Genomic DNA, 25,656 nt, shown 5'->3' with positions numbered 1-25,656 from the left:
CTTAGAATTATGCCTGAATTCATTATCTTTTGATTCTGTCTTAATTTTTGTATGTTAATCCATCTACTATACAATTCCTAATCAGTTCAACCCATTCCCCCAGAATTTAAAGAAAGCTATAAAATATTTTAAATATGAATTTCAAGAGTTAAACAGAGACATTTATGCAGCTCTTAGAAGATTCACAGTATTTAAGAGAAATAAATGGTCATTACCCTTTAAGCTGTCATTGGACAATGGCTCAGATCCTAGATTTAGCACCATATAGGTGCTCTTGTGGTGTGGTCGTAGTGTCCTCATGAGCCAGGAGACCCAGGTTCAAGTCCCACTTGCATCTTCTGGTTAATCCCATGATTGAATTTTCAGACTTTATAAACTGATTGGAAATAGCATTTTCTCAACTCTACTGATTCCTGACACAGTCAAAAGGTGTGGCTTTGGAAAAGCACAGCAGGTCAGGCAAGGTAATACTCAAGATTCTTGATTTTTAATAATCAATTTGAAGTATTTGATTTTTAAAACCACTAACAAAAGTACTTTAGTACTGTATTGGGGTTTTATCTTGAGCAAATGAACATTTGAAACTCATTTCACATTTAGCAACCAATAAATGTTGTTTGTAGATTTTTACATGAATGGCAAACCCAACATGTGTGTCATCAGTGAAGAAAAAATCAATATTTTTAACTAGTCACAATGACTTGAAGGCATGTGGTACCATCTGTACTGGTGTAAAGATATAAATATGTACTTAATTGTACCTTTAGGAATCTCCCAGCTCCTAGTACTGGTGTTTGTTTTCAGAACAACTTTGCTGCTAACCTACCTCCTAATCAGTGCCTTGTTAAGCATAAGGCAGCTGTAGGGGCCTGGCCACATCCATTGCATGAGAGGGCAATGACTTCTAGTAGGTGTTGGCCAGTAAGTTGATGTGACAAAATGTATGCAGAAGAGAACCGGAAATATTCACTTTGCAGTGCCAAAACTCTTGATATATGATTCAATATAGCATCTCGGCAATAACTGATCACTTTCTTCCAACATTCAAGTAACACTGACAAACCTGAAATATTTTCAGAACATATCCTTGCTCATTGGCATAAGTTTAATAAAAATAAGGGCTTTCCCATTTAAAATCAAAATGAGTAGTTTCTTCCCTCAACATTTGGAATTATTTTCCACAGAGTAATGGAGGTTGGGTCATTGAGTATATTCAAGGTTAGGTAGAGAGATTTCTTGATGGGGGAGTTGCATGAAAGGAAAGAGGCAGGAAACATGAGTTGAGGCCATAATCAAATCAGCTGTGATCCTTAAAAGGGCCAAATGACTTAAGCATGTTCCTATTTCTTATGTTCTTAATTTCTTTTCTTCTGAGGGCTGGATTAGAACTCCATGAACACTGGCCCAGTAACTTATCTTTTTTAAAATTTGGGAACCCATTTAATTGTGAGTGGTTGTGGATACAGTTTAGTCAGAATCTGCCCTCATCCAATAGTTTGTACGCTTTTTGACTGAGCTCTCTGTTTTCAACTGCTGTATACTTTGTTTTATCTAAAATATTTCATGAATAAGACTTCAGTATTTTACCAATTGTTCAAATGTCAGTGTTTCAGTTGCATTATTTGGAGTGCAGTGACAGCGGTTACGTGGGGAAAAACATACTTTTTATAAACTTATTACTGTCTGTGGATACTTGCTGTGTTGTCACTATTCAAAACCCTCAAGGATAATCCCTGACCATCTCTTTGTTTTGTCCTTCAGTAGATTTATCTGCACGCATTGGTTCAGTTTTCACATGCATATTGGAAGATATCTCCATATCGTCCTCCCATCTCTCGATCCTTTATTCAGCACGGAGAAGGGGTCTGTTTCCGTGTTGTACACCTCTATGACTTATCTGTATGATATCACACTTCCTGTCTGGCGGCAACTGAATAACTTCCTCCAGTTCAATGTTAGACGCTCCTTTAATGTCTGTCACCAACTCCATTCTCTTCACTAACCATTCTCTCAGGCTGAACCAGACCATTCATAATGTGTCGAGAATGTGGTGCTGGAAAAGCACAGCAGGTCAGGCAGCCTCAGAGGAGGAGGAGAATCAACTTTCCGGCATAAGCCCTTAAGCCCTTCATCAGAATTCCTGATTATGCCACACTCTCGACTCTGATCTCCAGCATCAGCAGTCCTCACTTTTTCCATTCATAGTGTCCTATTCAACCCAGTCTTGAATTTCAGATTCAGCATTTATACATTATTAAGACTGCTTATATTCGCCTTCACTACTCATCTCAGCCATTGTACTTCTGAGACCTCTTGTGAGCTCTAGGCTTAACTACAATGCACCCATCACAGATCTCCTATCTATAAATTTATCCACATAGCACTTGTCCCACCAGTAATCTCTTGTGTGCACTATACTGTTCTTCCCTGCATTAGGTATTCCTTAATGTATCGTATTTAAACTTCTTGTCCGAAATAATATATATTTCCATTGTTCCATATCTTTGTAATCTCCTCCAATTCCTTAATTCTCTCTCTCTCTCTCTCCCCGCCGCCGCTGAATCTATTTCTCTAGTCACAGATTTCTCTGCATTCTCGGGGTCTTCCTTTCCCTAAGCTCTTCGTAGCAAAGCATTCAATAACTTTTATTGGCAGCACAATCTTTTCACCTGTTACACCTTTACCTTTGTCAAAACATCACGATCTATGTATTTGACGAAGCTATTGGTCACTTCTGAGCTCTCACTTTAAGCCCAACTTGATTTGTTTATGGTCTGTAGGACGGACATTGTCTATGTTAAAGGGATGAGGTAAAGGCGAGGTGTTTTGTTAACTATCACTGTGTTTTGGTTTTGGAATGAGGGCATACGAGAGAACGTTTTCTCTTCAAAATAGTATAGAGCTTTTAATATCTCGCCTGTCGGTCAGTCTGTGCATCATGGGGACAACATTCCTGACTTTGAAATGTGTGATGGAGGGTCGTTGAAGAAGCTTTAACTCCTGGTTTCGTTCTTTGATAGGGGAATGTAGATGGAGTTTTACTCTAACTCCTGCTTTATCGTCCCTCGATGCTGGAAGGGGAGTGCAGAGGCAGCCTTTAATATGTATCTAACTTCTGCCTTACCTGTTCTGAGGATTCTGCCGGATGACTGAACAAAAACTTATTTTCATTACCCATGACTAACAAGCCGCCTCTGGTTAAACACAACTTTATTTAAAAAAGAGAAATTTCATATTCTTCGTGGTGCTTTTGCAATGCTAAAGTGTAGCTAATAGACGTGGTTGTAACTTTTTTTTTGTACGAGAACACGTAACAAACCACAGTGGTTGGTAAACAGTGAGTCTTCCTGTAAGATCAAGTTCAGAAATGTTAAAGCCATTGACAGTTGATTTGTGGCTGACATCTACACCGAGGCTGTATTTAGGGCGGCGGCAAAGATTAGACCAGGAGCTAATATCAAAGCGACCGGCTGGAGTACGCATTCCAACGGCGAAGATCAGGAGTGCTCCCCGGACCTTGCATTTCCTCCAGAGCACGTTTCCGTTCCTTGCAGATGTAGTTCTCTTAATAAACCGTCCCTCCTTTGACAAATCCATTCCGACTGTGCACAGAGTCCTGGAGAAGGAAGGAGGGAGGGGAGTGTTATCACGTCAGGCATTGGTAAAAAACCAAGGACTCTCCCAGCCTTGTTCCAGCGGCCACAAAGTAACTCTGAGCACCACCCACTGCAAGTAGGTTTGAAGGAACAAGGCCAGATGGAGTGTAGCAGAATGTAACAATATTTTCTTGTGACATGGCGCTATCAGACTGCTGAGCCCGTCTTCGATATGTTAACAGTCGTTCTGGATTAGACAATGTACTAATCTGCACGGGATCGGTCGGCGGCTTGGTTCAGGTCATCTGCAAACCAGATTCCAAGGTAAAAGTCCCTTACGTTCCCATATTGCCCGCTTGCTTCTTGTTTCGCTCGGCCTCTCTTTCCTCCTGGCCCCGAGGTGGCAGCTGGGGTGTCAGGGAACCGAGGGTCTCTGCATCTTTCCAGGCAATGGGGCTGCAATCCCGGGCACTTTTTCCCGGTCCCGGTGCTCGGGCCGCTCCCTGTACATTGTTCCCGCGAGGATTCACCCTCTAGTGGCCGTTTCTGGTCCCCCACCCACCCCCCAAATCTCTTTTTTTTTTAAAAAAACCCCGGAGCGAATTGTCGATCCACGTACATGAGCTCCAAGAACTCTTAATCCTTTTTTTCTGCTCACATGTCACAGACTTGGCGCTAGCATCTATTGGGGCAGTTCCAAGGGAGCCACAGCACAACTCTAGAAGAAAGGCGGAAAAAAAGGCAAGCAAGTATTTATTCTGACTGGGTACGGGACGCTGAACGGAGCCATTTCTCGCTGCAGAGGTCGATGGGCTTCAAACAAACAAGTGTGCCAGAAGGTAATGGGATGTGGAAAACAAAACAAAAACTGACGATCGATTCTACAGGGAGAAATGGGTTAGAAATGATTGTGGGCTCTATCAGGATCCAACTCGCGTAGATTCCCCGAGAGGACAGATTTCCCCCTAATGAGTGTTTCAGCCGCAATTCTAATTCCTGCCCCGGGGTGTTTAGTTTAGGGGGACCAGCCGAGCGGATTTTAGAGCGAGGTGGTCAGACGGGGAAACTGAAAATGGCTCTTCCTTCCCCGGTTCTCGGTGAGAACTTGCTGTTGGGTAGCGGCGGGACAGCATCTCCCGCAACGTGCACTAAGCCGAGGATCCAGAGAGAGCAGCTCACAGCAAAACCACTAACTTCAACAACGGACAAAAATCCTGGTTGAATTCCCGTTAAATATCTGTTTTACTCTAGTATTAATTTTGGGAAATTAGAATAAAATTAATTCACTTTACATTTGACTTCTACATAAGTACCCTCTTGTTTTGCAGCTTCCTGTCAGCCTAATTTGCAACAGTACATGTTACATTTCATGTTACATGTTTAAGGTAACATTGTGTATATTCAATGTTGCAATCATTCTTTGCCATCTCATGTTTAGATTTGGTAACTGAAGTATGGTCGTTCATTCTGACTGGTGGAACGCTCCTCATTATTTAGTGAACAGTGAAAGTAAATCCATTACACTGGGGGAAATTGATTGTCAAACATTTTGGCTTTAAACTTACAAAATTAAACCTACAAAACATACATTATCTCAACCCAATCCTGGTGAACATAGACCTACAACACAAAATGAAGGGAGCTTGTTATTAACGGGCTACCCGACACGGTTGACGAGTGTAGGAAGCAAGCATCGCCACGCCAGTAATGGTGGGACAGTGTACAGGGCACTTTACTCTGCATCTGGCATACTGTGGTTTACCTGTGGAAGGTGGGCCAGCTTTCCTGTGGGAATGCCTAATGGTACAAGGTGATTTATAGTCACCGTTACTGGCAAGCCTCACATTGATAAACGTAATAGTTCACAACTTTTCGTACAAAAATCTAAAATGAGAGTTTACATGTTACGTTTTAATTCGTACACGAATTGTGGGGACCACTGGTCGAGCCAGCATTTATCGCCCATCCCTGGGGAAGGCGGTGGCGAGATTCCTTCTTAAACTATTACATTCCTTGTGGTGTAGGTACACCCAGAATACTGTTAGGGAGGGAGCTTTTAACCCAGCGATATTTAAGAAGCAGCGATATATTTCCAAGTCATGGTGGTGACTTGAAGGGGAATCTGCAGTGGTGACGTTCCCATGTATCTACTGGCCTCGTCCTTCTGAATGGTAGCCGTGTTTGGATGAAGCATTGGTTGGTTAGTAGAGTGCATCTTGTATGAGGGACATACTGTTGCCCCCCCTGTCCATCGTTGTCATCGTTTTGTCCTCACTTCCCAAACCCATCCACACCCCTTCACCCTCCCATTCTCCACACCCCTTCATCCTCCACCCTCCTCACCCCCATTCTCCATACCCCTCACCCCCATTCTCCATCCCCCTCACCCCCACCCCCTCACTCACCCATCCTCCACCCCCCATCCTCCATGCCCCCATCCTCCACGCCCCCTCACCCCCTCATTCTCCACAATCCCTCACCCCCATCCTCCACACCCCCTCACCCCCTCACCCCCCCATCCACACCCCCCCCATCCTCCACACCCCCTCATCCCCCCATCCTCCACACCCCCTCATCCCCCCATCCTCCACACCCCCTCACCCCCCCATCCTCCACACTCCCTCACCCCCCCATCCTCCACACTCCCTCACCCCCCCATCCTCCACACTCCCTCACCCCCCATCCTCCACACTCCCTCACCCCCCCATCCTCCACATGCCCTCATCCCCCATCCTCCACCCCCCTCACCCCCCATCCTCCACCCCCCTCACCCCCCATCCTCCACCCCCCTCACCCCCTATCCTCCACCGCCCTCACCCCCATCCTCCACCCCCCTCACCCCCATCCTCCACCCCCCTCACCCCCATCCTCCACCCCCCTCACCCCCATCCTCCACCCCCCTCACCCCCATCCTCCACCCCCCTCATCCCCCATCCTCCAACCCCCTCATCCCCCCCATCCTCCACCCCCTCACCACCCCATCCTCCACATGCCCTCACACCCCATCCTCCACACCCCCTCACCCCCCATCCTCCACACTCCCTCACCCCCCCATCCTCCACACTCCCTCACCCCCCATCCTCCACCCCCTCACTCCCATCCTCCACCCACTCACCCCCCCATCCTCACCCCCCCATCCTCCAACCCCTCACCCCCCATCCTCCAACCCCTCACCCCCCATCCTCCACCCCCTCACCCCCCATCCACACCCCCCCATCCTCACCCCCACATCCTCCACCCCCCTCACCCCACATCCTCCACCCCCACATCCTCCACCCCCTCACCCCACATCCTCCACCCCCCTCACCCCCCCATCCTCCACCCCCTCACCCCCCCATCCTCCACCCCCCTCACCCCCCATCCTCCTACCCCCCTCACCCCCATCCTCCTACCCCCCTCACCCCCCATCCTCCTGACCCCCTCACCCCCTCCTCCTAACCCCCTCACCCCCCAACCGCCTAACCCCCTCACCCCCCAACCGCCTAACCCCCTCACCCCCCAACCGCCTAACCCCCTCACCCCCCAACCGCCTAACCCCCTCACCCCCCAACCGCCTAACCCCCTCACCCCCCAACCGCCTAACCCCCTCAGCCCCCAACCTCCTAACCCCCTCACCCCCCAACCTCCTAACCCCCTCACCCCCCAACCTTCTAACCCCCTCACCCCCCAACCTTCTAACCCCCTCACCCCCAACCTCCTGACCCCCTCACCCCTCCATCCTCCTGACCCCCTCACCCCTCCATCCTCCTTACCCCCTCACCCCTCCATCCTCCTGACCCCCTCACACCCCATCCTCCTGACCCCCTCACCCCCATCCTTCTACCCCACTCACCCCCTATCTTTCTACCCCCCTCACCCCCATCCTTCTACCCCCCTCACCCCCCATCCTCCTGACCCCCTCACCCCCAATCCTCCTGACCCCCTCACCCCCCATCCTCCTGACCCCCTCACCCCCCCATCCTCCTGACCCCCTCACCCCCATCCTTCTACCCCACTCACCCCCATTCTACTACCCCACTCACCCCCCATCCTTCTACCCCACTCACCCCCCATCCTTCTACCCCACTCACCCCCCATCCTTCTACCCCACTCACCCCCCCTACCCCACTCACCCCCATCCTTCTACTCCACTCACCCCCTATCCTTCTACCCCACACCCCCTATCCTTCTGCCCCCCTCACCCCCCCATCCTTCTACCCCCCTCACCCCCCATCCTCCTACCCCCCTCACCCCCCCCATCCTACCCCCCCATCCTCCCCCCCTCACACCCCCATCCTCCCCCCCTCACCCCTCATCCTCCCCCCCCTCATCCCTCATCCTCCCCCCCCTCATCCCTCATCCTCCCCCCTCAACACCCCATCCTCCCCCCTCACCCCCCAGCCTCCCCCCAGCCTCCCCCGCATCCTCTCCCCCATCCTCCCCCCTCACCTCCCATCCTCCGCCGCATCCTGTCCCCTCATCCTCCGCCGCATCCTCTCCCCTCACCCCCCATCCTCACCCCCCATCCTCCCCCCGTCAACCCCCCATCCTCCCACCCTCAACCCCCATCCTCCCCCCCTCAACCCCCATCCTCCCCACTCATCCCCATCCTCCTACCCCCCTCACCCCCCATCCTACCCACCTCACCCCCCCCATCCTCCTACCCCACTCACCCTCCTACCCCCCTCACCCCCCATCCTCCTATCCCGTCACCCCCCATCTTCCACCCCCCACACGCTCTCCCGTCTCCTCCACCTCCCCCCACGCCCCTCCCGTCTCCTCCACCTCCACCTCCACGCCACACTCCCTCCCGTCTCCCCCTCCTCCCCCCCGCACCCCCTCCCGTCTCCCCCTCCTCCCCCGCACCCCCTCCTGTCTCCCCCCGCACCCCCTCCTGTCTCCCCCCCGCACCCCCTCCTGTCTCCCCCCCGCACCCCCTCCTGTCTCCCCCCCCGCACCCCCTCCTGTCTCCCCCCCCGCACCCCCTCCTGTCTCCCCCCCGCACCCCCTCCTGTCTCCCCCCCCGCACGCCCTCCTGTCTCGCTCACACCCCCTCCTGTCTCCTCCTCCTCCTCCCCCCGCACACCCCTCCTCTTCCCCCCCACACCCCCTCCTCTTCTCCCCCCACACCCCCTCCTCTTTTCTCCCCCCACACCCCCTCCACTTCTCCCCCCACACCCCCTCCACTTCTCCCCCCACACCCCCTCCACTTCTCCGCCCACACCCCCTCCACTTCTCCGCCCACACCCCCTCCACTTCTCCGCCCACACCCCCTCCACTTCTCCGCCCACACCCCCTCCACTTCTCCCCCCACACCCCCTCCACTTCTCCCCCCACACCCCCTCCACTTCTTCTCCCCCCACACCTCCTCCTCTTCTCCCCCCACACCCCCTCCTCTTCTCCCCCCACACCCCCTCCTCTTCTCCCCCCACACCCCCTCCTCTTCTCCCCCCACACCCCCTCCTCTTCTCCCCCCACACCCCCTCCTCTTCTCCCCCCACATCCCCTCCTCTTCTCCCCCCACATCCCCTCCTCTTTTCTCCCCCCACACCCCCTCCTCTTTTCTCCCCCCACACCCCCTCCTCTATTCCCCCCCACACCCCCTCCTCTTTTCCCCCCCACACCCCCTCCTCTTCCCCCCCACACCCCCTCCGCATCCCTCCCACCCCCTCCTCTTTCCCCCCCCCACACCCCCTCCTCTTCCCCCCCACACCCCCTCCTCTTCCCCCCCCACCCCCTCCTCTTCCCCCCCCACACCCCCTCCTCTTCCCCCCCCCACACCCCCTCCTCTTCCCCCCCTCCTCTTCCCCCCAAACCCCCTCCTCTTCTGCCCCCCCAAACCCCCTCCTCCTCTTCCCCCCCCACACCCCCTCCTCTTCCCCCCCACACCCCCTCCTCTTCCCCCCCACACCCCCTCCTCTTCCCCCCCACACCCCCTCCTCTTCCCCCCCACACCCCCTCCTCTTCCCCCCCACACCCCCTCCCCTCCCACAGCCCCTCCTCTTCCCTCCCACACCCCCTCCTCTTCCCTCCCACACCCCCTCCTCTTCCCTCCCACACCCCCCCCTCTCCCGCCCCCTCCTCTCCCCCCCCACACCCCCTCTCCCCCCCACACCCCCTCCTCTTCCCCCCCACACCCCCTTCTCTTCCCCCCCCACACCCCCTTCTCTTCCCCCCCACACCCCGTCCTCTTCCCCCCCCACACCCCCTCCTCTCCCCCCCCCACACCCACTCCTCTTCCCCCCACACCCCCTCCTCTCCCCCCCCACACCCACTCCTCTTCCCCCCCACACCCCCTCCTCTTCCCACCCCCACACCCACTCCTCTTCCCCCCCACACCCCCTCCTCTTCCCCCCCCCACACCCACTCCGCTCCCCCCCACACACCCCCTCCGCCTCCCCCCCCCACACCCCCTCCACCTCCCCCCCCACACCCCCGCTGCCTCCCCCCCCACACCCCCTCCTCTTCCCTCCCACACCCCCTCCTCTTCCCTCCCACACCCCCTCCTCTTCCCTCCCACACCCCCCCCTCTCCCGCCCCCTCCTCTCCCCCCCCACACCCCCTCTCCCCCCCACACCCCCTCCTCTTCCCCCCCACACCCCCTTCTCTTCCCCCCCCACACCCCCTTCTCTTCCCCCCCCACACCCCGTCCTCTTCCCCCCCCACACCCCCTCCTCTCCCCCCCCCACACCCACTCCTCTCCCCCCCCCACACCCACTCCTCTCCCCCCCCCCCACACCCACTCCTCTTCCCCCCCACACCCCCTCCTCTCCCCCCCCCACACCCACTCCTCTTCCCCCCCACACCCCCTCCTCTTCCCACCCCCACACCCACTCCTCTTCCCCCCCACACCCCCTCCTCTTCCCCCCCCCACACCCACTCCGCTCCCCCCCACACACCCCCTCCGCCTCCCCCCCCACACCCCCTCCGCCTCCCCCCCCACACCCCCGCTGCCTCCCCCCCCACACCCCCTCCTCTTCCCCCCCACACCCCCTCCTCTTCCCCCCACCCCCTCCTCTTCCCCCCGCACCCCCTCCCCTCCCCGCACCCCCTCCCCGCACCCCCTCCCCTCCCCTCCCATTCCACACCCCCCCCCCCACATCCCCTCCCACACCCCCTCCCCCCCCACATCCCCTCCTCTTCACCCCCCACACCCCCGCCCCCCCACATCCCCTCCTCTTCACCCCCCACACCCCCGCCACTCCCACACCCCCTCCTACACCCCCCCCCACACCCCCGCCCCTCCCACACCCCCCACACAACCCCTCCTCTTCCCCCCCCACACAACCCCTCCTCTTCCCCCCCACACCACCTCCTCTTCCCCCCCACACCCCCTCCTCTTCCTCCCCCACACCCCTCCTCTTCCCCCTCCTCTTCCCCCCCCCCACACCCCCTCCTCTTCCCCCCCCCACACCCCCTCCTCTTCCCCCCCCCCCACACCCCCTCCTCTTCCCCCCCCCCCACACCCCCTCCTCTTCCCCCCCCCACACCCCCTCCTCTTCCCCCCCCCACCCCCTCCTCTTCCCCCCCCCACCCCCTCCTCTTCCCCCCCCACACCCCCTCCTCTTCCCCCCCCCCACACCCCCTCCTCTTCCCCCCCCCCACACCCCCTCCTCTTCCCCCCCCCCACACCCCCTCCTCTTCCCCCCCCACACCCCCTCCTCTTCCCCCCCACACCCCCTCCTCTTCCCCCCCCCACACCCCCTCCTCTTCCCCCCCCACACCCCCTCCTCTTCCCCCCCCCACACCCCCTCCTCTTCCCCCCCCCCACACCCCCTCCTCTTCCCCCCCCCACACCCCCTCCTCTTCCCCCCCCACACCCCCTCCTCTTCCCCCCCCACACCCCCTCCTCTTCCCCCCCCCACACCCCCTGCTCTTCCCCCCCCACACCCCCTGCTCTTCCCCCTCCTCTTCCCCCCCACACCCCCTCCTCTTCCCCCCACCCCCTCCTCTTCCCCCCGCACCCCCTCCCCTCCCCGCACCCCCTCCCCTCCCATTCCACACCCCCTCCCCCCCCACATCCCCTCCTCTTCACCCCCCACACCCCCGCCACTCCCACACCCCCTCCTACACCCCCCCCACACCCCCGCCCCTCCCACACCCCCCACACAACCCCTCCTCTTCCCCCCCCACACCACCTCCTCTTCCCCCCCACACCCCCTCCTCTTCCTCCCCCACACCCCTCCTCTTCCCCCTCCTCTTCCCCCCCCCCACACCCCCTCCTCTTCCCCCCACACCCCCTCCTCTTCCCCCCCCCCACACCCCCTCCTCTTCCCCCCCCACCCCCTCCTCTTCCCCCCCCCCACCCCTCCTCTTCCCCCCCCCACACCCCCTCCTCTTCCCCCCCCACACCCCCTCCTCTTCCCCCCCCCCACACCCCCTCCTCTTCCCCCCCCCACACCCCCTCCTCTTCCCCCCCCCACACCCCCTCCTCTTCCCCCCCCACACCCCCTCCTCTTCCCCCCCCACACCCCCTCCTCTTCCCCCCCCACACCCCCTCCTCTTCCCCCCCCACACCCCCTGCTCTTCCCCCTCCTCTTCCCCCCCACACCCCCTCCTCTTTCCCCACCACACGCCCTCCTCTTTCCCCCCCACATCTCCTCCTCTTCCCCCCCCACATCCCCTCCTCTTTCCCCCCCCACATCCCCTCCTCTTCCCCCCCCACATCCCCTCCTCTTCCCCCCCCACATCCCCTCCTCTTCCCCCCCCCCCACCCCTCCTCTTCCCCCCCCCACACCCCCTCATCTCCCCCCCCCCACACCCCCTCCTCTCCCCCCCCCCTCCTCTCCCCCCCCCACACCCCCTCATCTCCCCCCCCCCACACCCCCCTCCTCTCCCCCCCCCCCACACCCCCCCCTCTTCCCCCCCCCACACCCCCCCCTCTCCCCCCCACACCCCCCCTCTCCCCCCCCACACCCCCTCCTCTTCCCCCCCCACCCACACCCCCCCCCCCCCACACCCCCTCCCCTCCACACCCCCTCCCCCCCACACCCCCTCCACACCCCCTCCCCCCCACCCCCCCCCACCCCCTCCCCCCCACCCCCACCCCCCCCACCCCCCCCCCACACCCCTCCCCCCCCCCACCCCCCCCACCCCCCCCACCCACCCCCACACCCCCTCCCCCCCCCACCCCCACACCCCCTCCCCCCCCACCCCCCCACCCACCCCCACCCCCCCCACACCCCCCCCTCCCCCCCCACCCCTCCCCCCACCCCCCCACCCCCCTCCCCCCCACCCCCTCCCCCCCACACCCCCCCACACCCCCTCCTCTTCCCCACCACACGCCCTCCTCTTTCCCCACCACACGCCCTCCTCTTTCCCCCCCACATCTCATCCTCTTCCCCCCCCACATCCCCTCCTCTTCCCCCCCCACATCCCCTCCTCTTCCCCCCCACATCCCCTCCTCTTCCCCCCCCACACCCCCTCCTCTCCCCCCCCCACACCCCCCCCCTCTCCCCCCCCCACACCCCCCCCTCTTCCCCCCCCCACACCCCCTCCTCTCCCCCCCCCCACACCCCCCCCTCTCCCCCCCCCCACACCCCCCCCCTCTCCACCCCCCCCCTCTTCCCCCCCCACACCCCCCCTCTTCCCCCCCACTACCCCCTCCTCTTCCCCCTCCTCTTCCCCCCCCTCTTCCCCCCCACACTCCCTCCTCTTCCCCCCCCCACCCACACCCCCTCCCCCCCACACCCCCTCCACACCCCCCCACACCCCCCTCCCCCCCCACACCCCCTCCCCCCCTCCCCCCCACCCTACCCCCCCACACCCCCCCACACCCCCTCCCCCCCACCCCCCCACACCCCCTCCCCCCCACCTCACACCCCTTCCCCCCACCCCCACCCCCCACCCCCTCCCCCCCCGCCCCCCCCACCCCCCCCCCCCCCCGCCCCCCCCACCCCCTCCCCCCCCGCCCACCCCCCACCCCCTCCCCCCACACCCCCTCCCCCCCCACCCCCTCCCCCCACACCCCCTCCCCCCCACCCCCCCCACCCCCACCCCCTCCCCCCCCACCCCCCACCCCCCCCCCCCCCACCCCCCCCCCCCTCCCCCCCCACCCCACCCCCCCCCCCCCCCCCCCCACCCCCCCCCCTCCCCCCCCCCCCCCCCCCCCCACCCCCCCACCCCCCCCCTCCCCCCCACCCCCCCCCACCCCCCCCCTCCCCCCCACCCCCCCCCCTCCCCCCCACCCCCCCCCCCACCCCCCCCTCCCCCCCACCCCCCCCCCCACCCCCCCACCCCCCCCCCCCCTCCCCCCACCCCCCCCACCCCCCCCCCCCCCCCACCCCCCCCCCACCCCCCCCTCCCCCCCCCACCCCCCCCCCCCCCCCCCCACCCCCCCCACCCCCCCCCCCCCCCCCACCCCCCCCCCCCACCCCCCACCCCCCCCCCACCCCCCACCCCCCCCCACCCCCCCCCCCCCCCCCCACACCCACCCCCCCCACCCCCCCACCCCCCACACCCACCCCCCCCCACACACCCCCCCCACCCCCCCCCCACACCCCCCCACCCCCCCTCCCCCCCACCCCTCCCCCCACCCCCCCACCCCCTCCCCCCCACACCCCCCCACACCCCCTCCCCCCCACCTCACACCCCTTCCCCCCCCACACCCCCCCCACCCCCACCCCCCACACCCCCTCCCCCCCACCTCACACCCCTTCCCCCCCCCCACCCCCCCCCCACACCCCCCCCACCCCCCCCCCCCACCCCCTCCCCCCCCCCCCCACCCCCTCCCCCCCCCCCCCCCACCCCCCCCCCCCACACCCCCCACACCCCCACACCCCCCCCCACACCCCCTCCCCCCACACCCCCCACCCCCCTCCCCCCCACCCCCCCCCACCCCCCCCCCACCCCCACACCCCCCCCCCCCCACACCCCCTCCCCCCCCACACCCCCTCCCCCCCCACACCCCCCCCCCCACACCCCCCCCCCCCCACACCCCCTCCCCCCCACACCCCCTCCCCCCCCCCACACCCCCCTCCCCCCCCACACCCCCTCCCCCCCCGCCCCCCCCACCCCCTCCCCCCCACACCCCCCCCCCCACCCGCTCCCCCCCACACCCCCCCACCCCCCTCCCCCACACCCCCCCCACCCCCTCCCCCCACACCCCCCCCCACCCCCTCCCCCCCACACACCCCCTCACCCCCCTCCCCCCCACACACCCCCTCCCCCCACACACCCCCTCCCCCCCACTCACCCCCTCCCCCCCACACCCCCCCACCCCCTCCCCCCACACCCCCCCCCCACCCCCTCCCCCCACACCCCCCCCACCCCCTCCCCCCCACACACCCCCTCACCCCCTCCCCCCCACACACCCCCTCCCCCCCACTCCACCCCCTCCCCCCCACACACCCCCTCCCCCCACTCACCCCCTCCCCCCCACTCACCCCCTCCCCCCCACTCACCCCCTCCCCCCCACTCACCCCCTCCCCCCCACTCACCCTCACCCCCTCCCCCCCACTCACCCTCACCCCCTCCCCCCCCACACCCCCTCCCCCCCCCACACCCCCCTCACCCCCTCCCCCCACACCCCCCCCCACACCCCCCTCCCCCCCACCCCACACCCCCTCCCCCCCCCACACCCCCTCCCCCCCCACCCCCTCCCCCCCACACCCCCCCACCCGCTCCCCCCCACACCCCCCTCACCCCTCCCCCCCCACACCCCCCTCACCCCCTCCCCCCCTGCCCCCCCCACCCCCTCCCCCCCCACACCCCCTCACCCCCCAACACCCCTCCCCCCCCCACACCCCCTCCCCCCCCCTCCCACACCCCCTCCCACACCCCCTCACCCCCCACACCCCTTCACCCCCCTCCCCCCTCCCCCCCCCACCCCCCCCCCACACCCCCACCCCCCCCCACACCCCCCCCACACCCCCTCCCCCCCCCCACACCCCCCCCCCCCACACCCCCTCCCCCCCCACACCCCCCCACCCCCCACACCCCCTCACCCCCACACCCCCTCACACCCCCCCCACACCCCCCCACACCCCCCCCCACAACCCTCACCCCCCCCACACCCCTCACCCCCCCCACAACCCCTCACCCCCCCCCACACCCCCTCCCCCCCCACACCCCCTCCCCCCCACACCCCCTCACCCCCTCCCCCCCCACACCCCCTCCTCCCCCCCCCACACCCCCTCCTCCCCCCCCCACACCCCCTCCTCCCCCCCCCCACACCCCCTCCCCCCCCCCCACACCCCCTCCTCCCCCCCCCACACCCCTCACCCCCTCACCCCCTCACCCCCTCCCCCCCCTCACCCCCTCACCCCTCCCCACCCTCACCCCCTCCCCACCCTCACCCCCTCACCCCCTCCCCCCCCACACCCCCACCCCCCCACACCCCCTCACCCCCTCCCCCCCCACACCCCCTCCCCCCACACCCCCTCCCCCCCCACACCCCCTCCCCCCCACACCCCCTCCCCCCCACACCCCCTCCCCCCCACACCCCCTCCCCCCCACTCACCCCCTCCCCCCCACTCACCCCCTCCCCCCCACTCACCCCCTCCCCCCCACTCACCCCCTCCCCCCCACTCACCCTCACCCCCCTCCCCCCCACTCACCCTCCCCCCCACACACCCTCACCCCCTCCCCCCCACACACCCTCACCCCCTCCCCCCCCCCCACACCCCCTCCCCCCCCACACCCACCACACCCCCTCCCCCACACCCCCCTCACCCCCTCCCCCCCCACCCCCCCACACCCCCTCCCCCCCCACCCCACACCCCCTCCCCCCCCACCCCACACCCCCTCCCCCCCCACACCCCCTCCCCCCCACCCCACACCCCCTCCCCCCCCACACCCCCTCCCCCCCCACACCCCCTCCCCCCCCACACCCCCTCACCCCCTCCCCCCCCACACCCCCTCCCCCCCCACACCCCCTCCCCCCCCACCCCCCTCCCACACCCCCTCCCACACCCCCTCCCCCCCACACCCCCTCCCACACCCCCTCACCCCCCACACCCCCTCACCCCCCCTCACCCCCACCCCCCCCCACACCCCCTCCCCCCCCCCACACCCCCTCCCCCCCCCACACCCCCTCCCCCCCCCCACACCCCCTCCCCCCCCCACACCCCCTCACCCCCCACACCCCCTCCCCCCCTCCCCCCCCCACACCCCCTCCCCCCCCCCCCCCCCCACACCCCCTCCCCCCCCCCCCCACACCCCCTCCCCCCCCCCCCACACCCCCTCCCCCCCACACCCCCTCCCACACCCCCTACCCCCCACACCCCCTCCCACACCCCCTACCCCCCACACCCCCTCCCACACCCCCTACCCCCCTCACCCCCTCCCCCCCCCCACACCCCCTCCCACACCCCCTCACCCCCCTCACCCCCTCCCCCCCCCCACACCCCCCTCCCACACCCCCTCACCCCCCTCACCCCCCTCCCCCCCCCCACACCCCCTCCCACACCCCCTCACCCCCTCCCACACCCCCACACCCCCTCCCCCCCCCACACCCCCTCACCCCCTCCCCCCCCCCCACACCCCCTCCCCCCCCCACACCCCCCTCACCCCCTCCCCCCCCACACCCCCTCACCCCCTCCCCCCCCTCCCCCCCCCCCACACCCCCTCACCCGCTCCTCCCCCCCACACCCTCCCCCCCACACCCCCTCACCCCCCTCACCCCCCCCACACCCCCTCCCCCCCCCCACACCCCCTCACCCCCTCCCCCCCCACACCCCCTCCCCCCCCACACCCCCTCACCCCCTCCCCCCCTCCCCCCCCCACACACCCCCTCACCCGCTCCCCCCCCCACACTCCCTCACCCCCCAACACCCCCTCACCCCCCACACCCCCTCACCCCCCAACACCCCCTCACCCCCCACACCCCCTCCCCCCCCACACCCCCTCCCCCCCCACACCCCCTCACACCCCCTCCCCCCCCACACCCCCTCACACCCCCCCACAACCCCCTCACCCCCCCCACACCCCCTCCCCCCCCACAACCCCTCCCCCCCACAACCCCTCCCCCCCCCCCACACCCCCTCCCCCCCCACACCCCCTCCCCCCCCACACCCCCTCCCCCCCCACCCCCTCACCCTCTCCCCCCCCACACCCCCTCACCCCCCACACCCCCTCACCCCACCCCCTCACCCTCTCCCCCCCCACACCCTCACCCTCTCCCCCCCCACACCCCCTCACCCCCCACACCCCCTCACCCCCCCCCACACCCCCTCACCCCCCACACCCCCTCACCCCCCCCCCCCACACCCCCTCACCCCCCACCCCCCACACCCCCTCACCCCCCACACCCCCCTCCCCCCCACACCCCCTCACCCCCACACCCCCACACCCCCTCCCCCCCACACCCCCTCCTCCCCCCCCCACACCCCCCTCCTCCCCCCCCCACACCCCCTCCCCCCCCTCCCCCACACCCCCACACCCCCTCCCCCACACCCCCACACCCCCTCCCCCACACCCCCTCCCCCACACCCCCTCCCCCCCTCCCCCCCCACACCCCCTCACCCCCTCCCCCCCCACACCCCCTCACACCCCCTCCCCCCCCACACCCCCTCACACCCCCCCACACCCCCTCACACCCCCCCACACCCCCCCACACCCCCTCACACCCCCCCACACCCCCCCACACCCCCTCACACCCCCTCACACCCCCTCACACCCCCCCACAACCCCTCACCCCCCCCCCCCACCCCCTCCCCCCCCACCCCCTCCCCCCCCACAACCCCTGAGGGGAATTTTCTTTATAAAGTGTTCAGTGCCGGCCGAGACCCTGGGCTGTACTGATTATTCAAGGATGCTTCCTAAAGGTTCACTCAATCTTCAGGTTCTGATTCCACATCGGCGATTTAAAACAAAACTGCTCTCCCTCCCCCCCAACCTCCTGCCTTGAACGCAGGCTGGAGAATGCTGCAGTCCTGATTTAAGTTCGGCCCAGATCCCCCCCCCCCCCCCCCGGTATCACTCCTCCTCCAAATGTAATAAATTATTCTGAAGCCACAGCTCAACTCCAAATCTGATTACACTTCCTCACCCTTTTAACAATCGCTTATGTGCCTCTCCCCCTAACTACCTTGCCCGTTTCTAACTGGAAGAGGGAGCTGACAAAATCCACATTATTTTGTTTCAACAATCGGGTTGGATGAACTTAAAACCCTACCCCCCCCCCCCCCCCCCCCCCATGCTATATGCGTGAGCCCCGTGGAAAAAAAGTGCAGAGTTTTTAAAATTGAGTTCAAAACTTCTTTCACGTTTATCAAGAATCTCTATACTTCTAACAGACTCAATCCTCAGTTTTTGTATTTAAAAAATCATTAAACAGGAAGAAGCGCTTTGGACGGAGGCTTTTTATGAACTGGATTCTTAATGTCATCCAGTAATTTTTCATTATTTCCAATAATCTGGCTCACTAGTTCACTTAGAACATATCATCCTGGTTTAGGTTTCCCCGGCTTTTTTCTTTAATCAGTAACTAAACATTCTCAAAGAACCTCAGCAATTGAACTAATTTCTCTACCTCTTTTAGATCTCTACTACTTTACTAAATTTTTGAAGCTTGTTCTAAGAATTTCCTTTCTCCAATGTCGTTGCTTTTAAATATCATGTGCGTTATTTTGTATTAATCTGCGTTTCAAACAGCGGAATTGTTTAATATCTAAGCCTCTCCTGTCTAAGGGCAAGTTAAAACTGGAAAGCAGTTCAGCTTTACCAAGGCCTGACAATAAGAGGCTCATTTTGAGATATATTTCTTCCTCCAAAATCTGACTGAGGCCCTCTGCTGGTCTGTGATTTTATTGCCCACTTTCTGACTTGCTCCAGTTTCAAGGCCCAGTTTGTCCCTGATAGTAATATCTCGAGTGGGTAATACGTGGAAAATATGGTTGCACCACGTTGGACCCAAGGAAATACCAATTGATAACCATTCTGTTAGTACTGCGATCATCCGGCTTCAGCCAAGCCATTGGAGGTCTTCACAGCTGATTGTTCTCTACAACTTCTCTGTCGCTGTCCCTTCCTCATTCCTTAGGCAAAAGTGAGGACTGCAGATGCCGGAAACCAGAGTTCAGATTAGAGTGATGCTGGAAAAGCACAGCAGGTCAGGCCGCATCCAAGGAGCAGGAAAATCGATGTTTCGGGCAAAAGCCCTTCATCAGGAATAGAGACAGGAAGCCTCCGGGGTGGAGAGATAAATGGGGGTGGGGTGGGGGTGGGAGTGGGGAGGGGGTGCTGGAGAGAAGGTAGCAAAGAGTACAAACAGGTGAATGGGGGTGGGGATGGAGGTGATAGGTCAGAGAGGAGGGTGGAGTGGATAGGTGGGAAGGGAGATTGGCAGGTAAGACAGCTTATGAGTACAGTGCTGAGCTGGAACTGGGGTAAAGTGGGGGGAGGGGAAATGAGCAAACTGGTGAAGTCCACATTGATGCCCTGGGGTTGAAGTGTTCCGAAGCGGAAGATGAGGCGTACTTCCTCCAGGCGGCGGTGGAGGAGGCCCAGGACCTGCATGTCCTCGGCAGAGTGTTTGTGGACAATGATTTCCAGGTGCCAGCAGGAGTGGAGAGGTCGTTCCTTTCCATTTGACAGAAGATGGATAAGTTAAAACATCTGGAGTTAGGAAACTGCCTTCCCAACAAATGCTGTTGGCTGGAGAGTACCTATTCGGCTCGCTACTCGTATCAACCCCATCACCTTGTTCCATGACCATATACGTTCCTCATTTGCACCTAACTATCCAACTCAATTTTAAAACTTTTAAAGTAACTTCCACTACCCTCTTCAAGTAAAACATTGAAGATTGGGACAGCTCACTGAGTGAAAACAATTCTCCTCCATTGCCTCACCCCTTTTTTTGACAATGGTTTTAAATCTGCAGCCTTTAGATTTTATGAATTGCAAGGAAGTGACGATGGAGTCATTAATTGACTTTCCCTCTGCTTCCTAATGCTTTTCCTCCTGCAGGACCTAGCAGAGGTTTGTGTTAATTCTGAGGGCCAAAAGCCTGCATTGGCCAAAGAATGTGAAAGATTGAGGGGCAAAGGACTACTCCTGCTGTGAAAAACAGATCACATTAAACAGAAAAATAGATCGCAAGTGATCTCCTAGAATAAGTTGGATCACCTATTGAGGTTTAATAGGAATATTCTGAATGTTTCCCCCAATGAGCTTAGTCCTGCCCCTGTTTCTCTAGCATTTCCAGGGAATTTCTTGCTGAGGGAAGGAGTGTATGGATTGTACTGTACAGAGTGTCACAACTGTATGAGATAGCCTCCATGGTCCAGCTGGTCTTTTCCTAGACCTCCTTCTTGTGACACAGGGTGTTAAATATTCTCATTGAGAAATGAGATGAAGGTGCAGAGTGCAGGGTATTAACACACTTGCAGAAAGCAGGAGAGGTGAGAATCAGGAGAGGGTGATTAGATGGTGCTTACAAAGATTGGGTTTGAAGTGAATTGTAGAACATTGCAAACTGGAGGGACTGAGTGGTTTCATTAGCTCTGAGCAGGCAAAGTGTTGATACAGCGTTATGGTTACTGAAGAGACAAAATAAGGGTCAGTCAGCAAAGCTGGTGAATTCAGCGTAAGATATATACATGTGCAACAAACAGGAATTGACGAAATGTTCTAAAATGAAAGGATTATGAAACAGGAAATAATATGGTGATGGTGTTAAAGATGCACTGATTGTACATGTTAACTGTGATAATACAAACCTGTACCACTATCCAACTTAAAAATTTATCTCTAGAGGGTTAGAAAGTATTGACACACAGCTTTGACTGAGTTTATTATAATATGACTGACAATAAGTGTTCCAATAATGATCCATGTCAGGCTAAACTTAATTCTTCCAAATAAAACAATGGTTTGTATTCACTGTTTGAGTTGAACTGCAATACCATAGAGCGTCTCCCTGTTCCACGAGAAGAATTGCTGAGAATTGAGGTAATGTAGACTACCTGCACAGGGGTGATTGAGGAGACAAGTACATGGACCTTTTCCAACTTGCACCTCTTCCCCCCCCCCCCACCCCCTCCAGATGAACTCTCCTAAGTGACAGGATGAGGTCTGGGAAGAAATGCCTGCAGATGGAAATCATTGCACTCCAAAGTACGGAGAAGAGAAACAATATGGGCTGTCATTGTGAATGATGCATTTGTTCTCCAGCTGAGCTGAGCTAATCCTTGTGCAGCAGCAGTTGGTTGTAGGTAGCATAGTAGTAATATCAGTGGTTTAGTGATCCAGAGTCCCAGGTTAATGTTCTAGAGATACAGGTGCCTGGTGGCTTTTTTTTAAGCTCCAAGAGCCCCTGCCACTCTATTTTTCTTTTTTTTTGAAGCTCTGGCACTCTTGTTTTTTTTATATATATTTTCTTTCCTCCGCACTACCGCCTAACTGCGCTAGTGCTTATTTTTTTCCCCAGCACCCATGTTGTGTGTGCAGGTGTGAGACACAGTGAAAGACACACAGTGCACAAATCTTTATTCAAATTTCCAACACCAAGAAGAAAGGGAACACCCGAGTGGCCAGTGACAAGCAGTGCCCTTCACATCAAAGGGCAATGCTGCGTGATCAAACAGTGAAGGGGAGGGCAGGGATTAAATCAAAATAGAATTGGAGGGGGAAATAATGCACTCCACTCCCTGCGGTGCCCATCTCTCCCTGAACAACTCCAGGGTGTCGGTGGATACCGCGTGCTCCTTTTCCAGAGACACCTGGGCTCTACGGAACCGCGGAAGAGGGACAGGCAGTCGGCCCTAATGTCCCCCTCCACGGTCCACTGCATGGACCTATTTATGGTTAGTTTGGCCATTCCCAGGAGCAGACCCACGAGGAGGTCTTCAGAACTGCCCTCCCTCCTCCGTACTGGGTGCCCGAAGATCAGGAGCGTGGGACTGAAATGCAACCAAAAGCAGAGGAGGAGGTTTTTGAGAAAATCAAAAAGGGAGTGCAAACACCCACATCCAATATATACATGGTCCACAGACTCCTCAGCACCACAGAACAACCTGATGGCTTTTAAATGCAATTAAATAATAAATCTAGAACTGAAATCTAATCTCAGAAAAGGTGACCATTGATTGGCACAAACAGCCAATTCCCTGGTTCACTAATGTCCTCAAGCAAGGAAATTAACCATCCTTACCTGGTCTGATCTGCACCTGTCTCTAGACTTAACAGGTCATTCAATTCAATGGTAATTGAGATGGGCGACAAATTCTGATCCTGCCAATGACAACTGCCTCCCATGGCAGAATGTTTTTAAAAAGCCTTCAACAGCCTCCATTCTTTGGAATTGTCTCCCTAAACCCGTTTTCCTCCTGCTTTCTCCAACTTTCTTTTCAAAACCTGTCATTTCAACAAAACTTTTAATCACCTCATCTAAAGCTGCTCAGTATCACTTTGTATTCTGTTTACATATCTTGACATGCTCTCCATGTAAAAGACATTGCAGAAATGCATTATTAAGATCATTGACTGTTGTGTTGTGATGGGTGGACTGACAGAATGGCATCGGCTACTGGAATAAAAGCAAAATACTGCCAATGGTGGAGGTCTGAAATATAAAAAAAACCTGAAAATCCAAGTGAAAGTCAACAGTCTGGCTTCATCTGTGAAGACAGAAACAGAGTGAATGTTTTGATTCCAATGACTCTACTTTGGAATTGCTATATGGCATTTACCACTGTTTACTTTGGAAAACCTCTATAATGAGACCCCACTTCTACTCCTTAGTCCAGCAATAGTGTTGAATTTTGTGTGTCTTCTGTGAAATGTCTTGGGATGTTTTACCATGTCAAAGGCTCGATAGAAATCCAAGTTGCCTCCATCCTTAGTTGAGATTTAATCAGCCCTCCTTTCACTCAGTTTACACTGTTGATTATAAGAAATAGATATTCCTATAGAAAGGACACAGCAGAAATCCCAACTCCACCCTCCCCCCAAAATCATAGCATTGTTCTTGCCAGTTCAGTATGAGTTCCAATCCCATTCTGCCAACTGTCTGAATTTAATTCCAATTATATGCCTGGAATTGTCATGGTGAGTATGACAACCATAGCTATGCTAAAAAAAAAATCTATCTGGTTCACTCATGTCCCTTATGGAAGAAAATTGGTCATCATTACCTGGTTTGACTTGAAACCAATGTGGTTGATTCTGAATAAGGATCTCTGGACTCGAATCAGTAACCCTGCTTTCTCTGCACAGATGCTGAGTTTCACCAGCGATTTCTGTTTGTGTTTCAGATTTCCAACACCCGCAGTTCTTTGATTTTAGTTCAAGGCAAATAGGAATGAGCGACAAATGTTAGCACAGGCCTACAGCCCACGAAATAATTCAGATAAAAAAGTCCATTCCTGCAAGTTGTAATTTGAAGAGCTGCTGGACTGCAGATAAGGAAGTGTCTGCAGGTGTAGAAAGAGAGAGAGAGAGAAAACAAACCCTCCCTCGTTTTTGTGTGCGAAACTGGCCCTAAACTTCAGAGCTGAGCTGCTGTTGTGTAGCCGCTCCCAAACTCTGGCCTCCGAGCAACTGCTGCATGTATGAGTCACCTCCCCAAGCGAGTGACTCACGATCCAGCTCGCTGATTGCCCGATCCATTCCAGCCTCAACCGACCCCTTAACACCAAACAAAAAAAAACCTGGGGCAGTCAGATGGTAATATCTCACACACATGACAAGTTTATCAGTGGGAGCTGGAATCACTGTCCTCGCTCCAAAAGGGGGTGGAAAGATTAATTGCTGCATTGGAAAGTGAATTCGCGGAGATCCAACTGACACGTGGTTGCCTGTTGGACTTGGACTCAGAAAGCACCTCCAGTTTGGATCCTCCTCCTTCGACATGTTTGGATGCAGTGTTGTACGGGCTTGGATGAAACAATTGCAGTTTAATTGGTTAGCACTGCTGCCTCACAGCACCAGGGTCCCAGGTTCGATTCCAGCCTCGGGTGACTGTCTGTGTGGAGTTGCACATTCTCCCCGTGTCTGCGTGGGTTTCCTCCCACAGTTACAAAGATGTGCAGGTCAGGTGAATTGGCCATGCTAAATTGCCCATAGTGTTAGGTGCATTAGTCAGAGGGAAATGGGTCTGGGTGGGTTACTCTTCGGAGGGGAATCTAACTAGTTGATGATATGACTATCTATAGAGCTAGGTGACTTTCTGTGCTGGAACTAAATTTGATAGCAGATGGATTGAGGCTTGTTCCCAGTGTGCATTGGTTCGAACCAAGTAGTCTCGATTAAAACCATCTTGCATTTGAAATGTTTAATGTAAACACAGTGGAGACATTTTGTTTTAATTTGATTTTGCAACAGACAGAACCTTAATTTATGGTAAAATATGCAGTCGAGGAAATGAAATGTTAATAAAATTCACAAAACTATAACAAAATGAATCGGGTAAGGATCCCACAGACTGGTAAATGGCTCTAATTACACCGTCTGATATTGTTCCGCTGCTATAACCCAGTTCTGGGCTTGGAGCTGGTGTTGTGTTCGTCTAATACCTGTTTTCAAAACATTGATTTAACCAGAGTTCTGGGGTCAGGCAGCACTCGGAGACTCGGGCATTAAGGAACTAATTGAACAGCAGACTGCCTCGGGTCATGAGACGGGGTCCGTTCACATGGAGTCGGACAGCACAATGCTGCAAATAGCAAGCAGCCCTCAGCAAGAATTGCTGCGCCAGGTTCGGAATCGGTAACATGAGACAACGGGGACACTGGAGACGCTGAATATTTCTCATGGCTCTCCACGCACTGCAATCTTCCCAAATATAGGAATTTATCTGAGTGGACACACTGCTGTCTGGAAATGCCTTCCTTTTCTGAAGCCGCAACGAACATGAAGATTGTTTGGAAAGTTTGACTCTTTTAACCTCAATCAGTGCAAGTCCAGGACATGAATAATTATTGGCCCACAGTCATCCTGGATTTGGCTCGTACAACGTGTTTTCAAGTCAGTTATTTCAACATGTCTCAACAAGATACTGCAAGATTGCTTATTTCAAATAATCAAAGGCAGTTTCCTTTAATTTACAATATGGAAGTATTCAACTTCGCTTTAGTTTGGATTTTTGGTAAATTTCAATGCGATAACCGGACACTGAGGCTTGGCCTTTCCCATCTCC

At 59.0% G+C, this 25,656-nt stretch overlaps 1 protein-coding gene and 2 long non-coding RNA genes across 7 annotated transcripts in view; 2 read left to right on the top strand and 1 right to left on the bottom strand.

The window, feature by feature from the left end:
- Positions 1-25,656, top strand: part of LOC148139782 (uncharacterized) — a 519,617-nt gene that overhangs the window by 235,261 nt on the left and 258,700 nt on the right. The gene's annotated exons all lie outside the window — the stretch shown is intronic.
- LOC122540292 (uncharacterized) lies at positions 3,427-4,166 on the bottom strand. The gene is made up of 2 exons (XR_006309262.2): positions 3,936-4,166; positions 3,427-3,616 (listed from the first exon to the last, which is right to left on the bottom strand). It is a non-coding gene; the product is annotated as an uncharacterized LOC122540292 (long non-coding RNA).
- Positions 3,612-25,656, top strand: part of nbl1 (NBL1, DAN family BMP antagonist) — a 51,729-nt gene continuing 29,684 nt past the window's right edge. For 2 of the 5 annotated variants that reach the window (XM_043675780.2, XM_087980470.1), the window contains exons 1-2: positions 3,612-3,920; positions 4,264-4,435. The gene's annotated coding sequence lies outside the window, so the exon portion shown is untranslated. Of the gene's footprint in view, positions 3,921-4,263; positions 4,436-25,349; positions 25,485-25,656 lie in introns of those variants that run through there. The other 3 variants (XM_043675781.2, XM_087980471.1, XM_043675782.2) reach the window with 3 other exon arrangements.

Source organism: Chiloscyllium plagiosum, unplaced genomic scaffold, assembly GCF_037043375.1.
Source record: "Chiloscyllium plagiosum isolate Xiang-an unplaced genomic scaffold, Cpla_swu_hap1 HiC_scaffold_37, whole genome shotgun sequence".
NCBI lineage: Eukaryota > Metazoa > Chordata > Chondrichthyes > Orectolobiformes > Hemiscylliidae > Chiloscyllium > Chiloscyllium plagiosum.
Note: the sequence above shows the minus strand (reverse complement) of the source record. Positions and strands in the feature narration are given on the sequence as shown.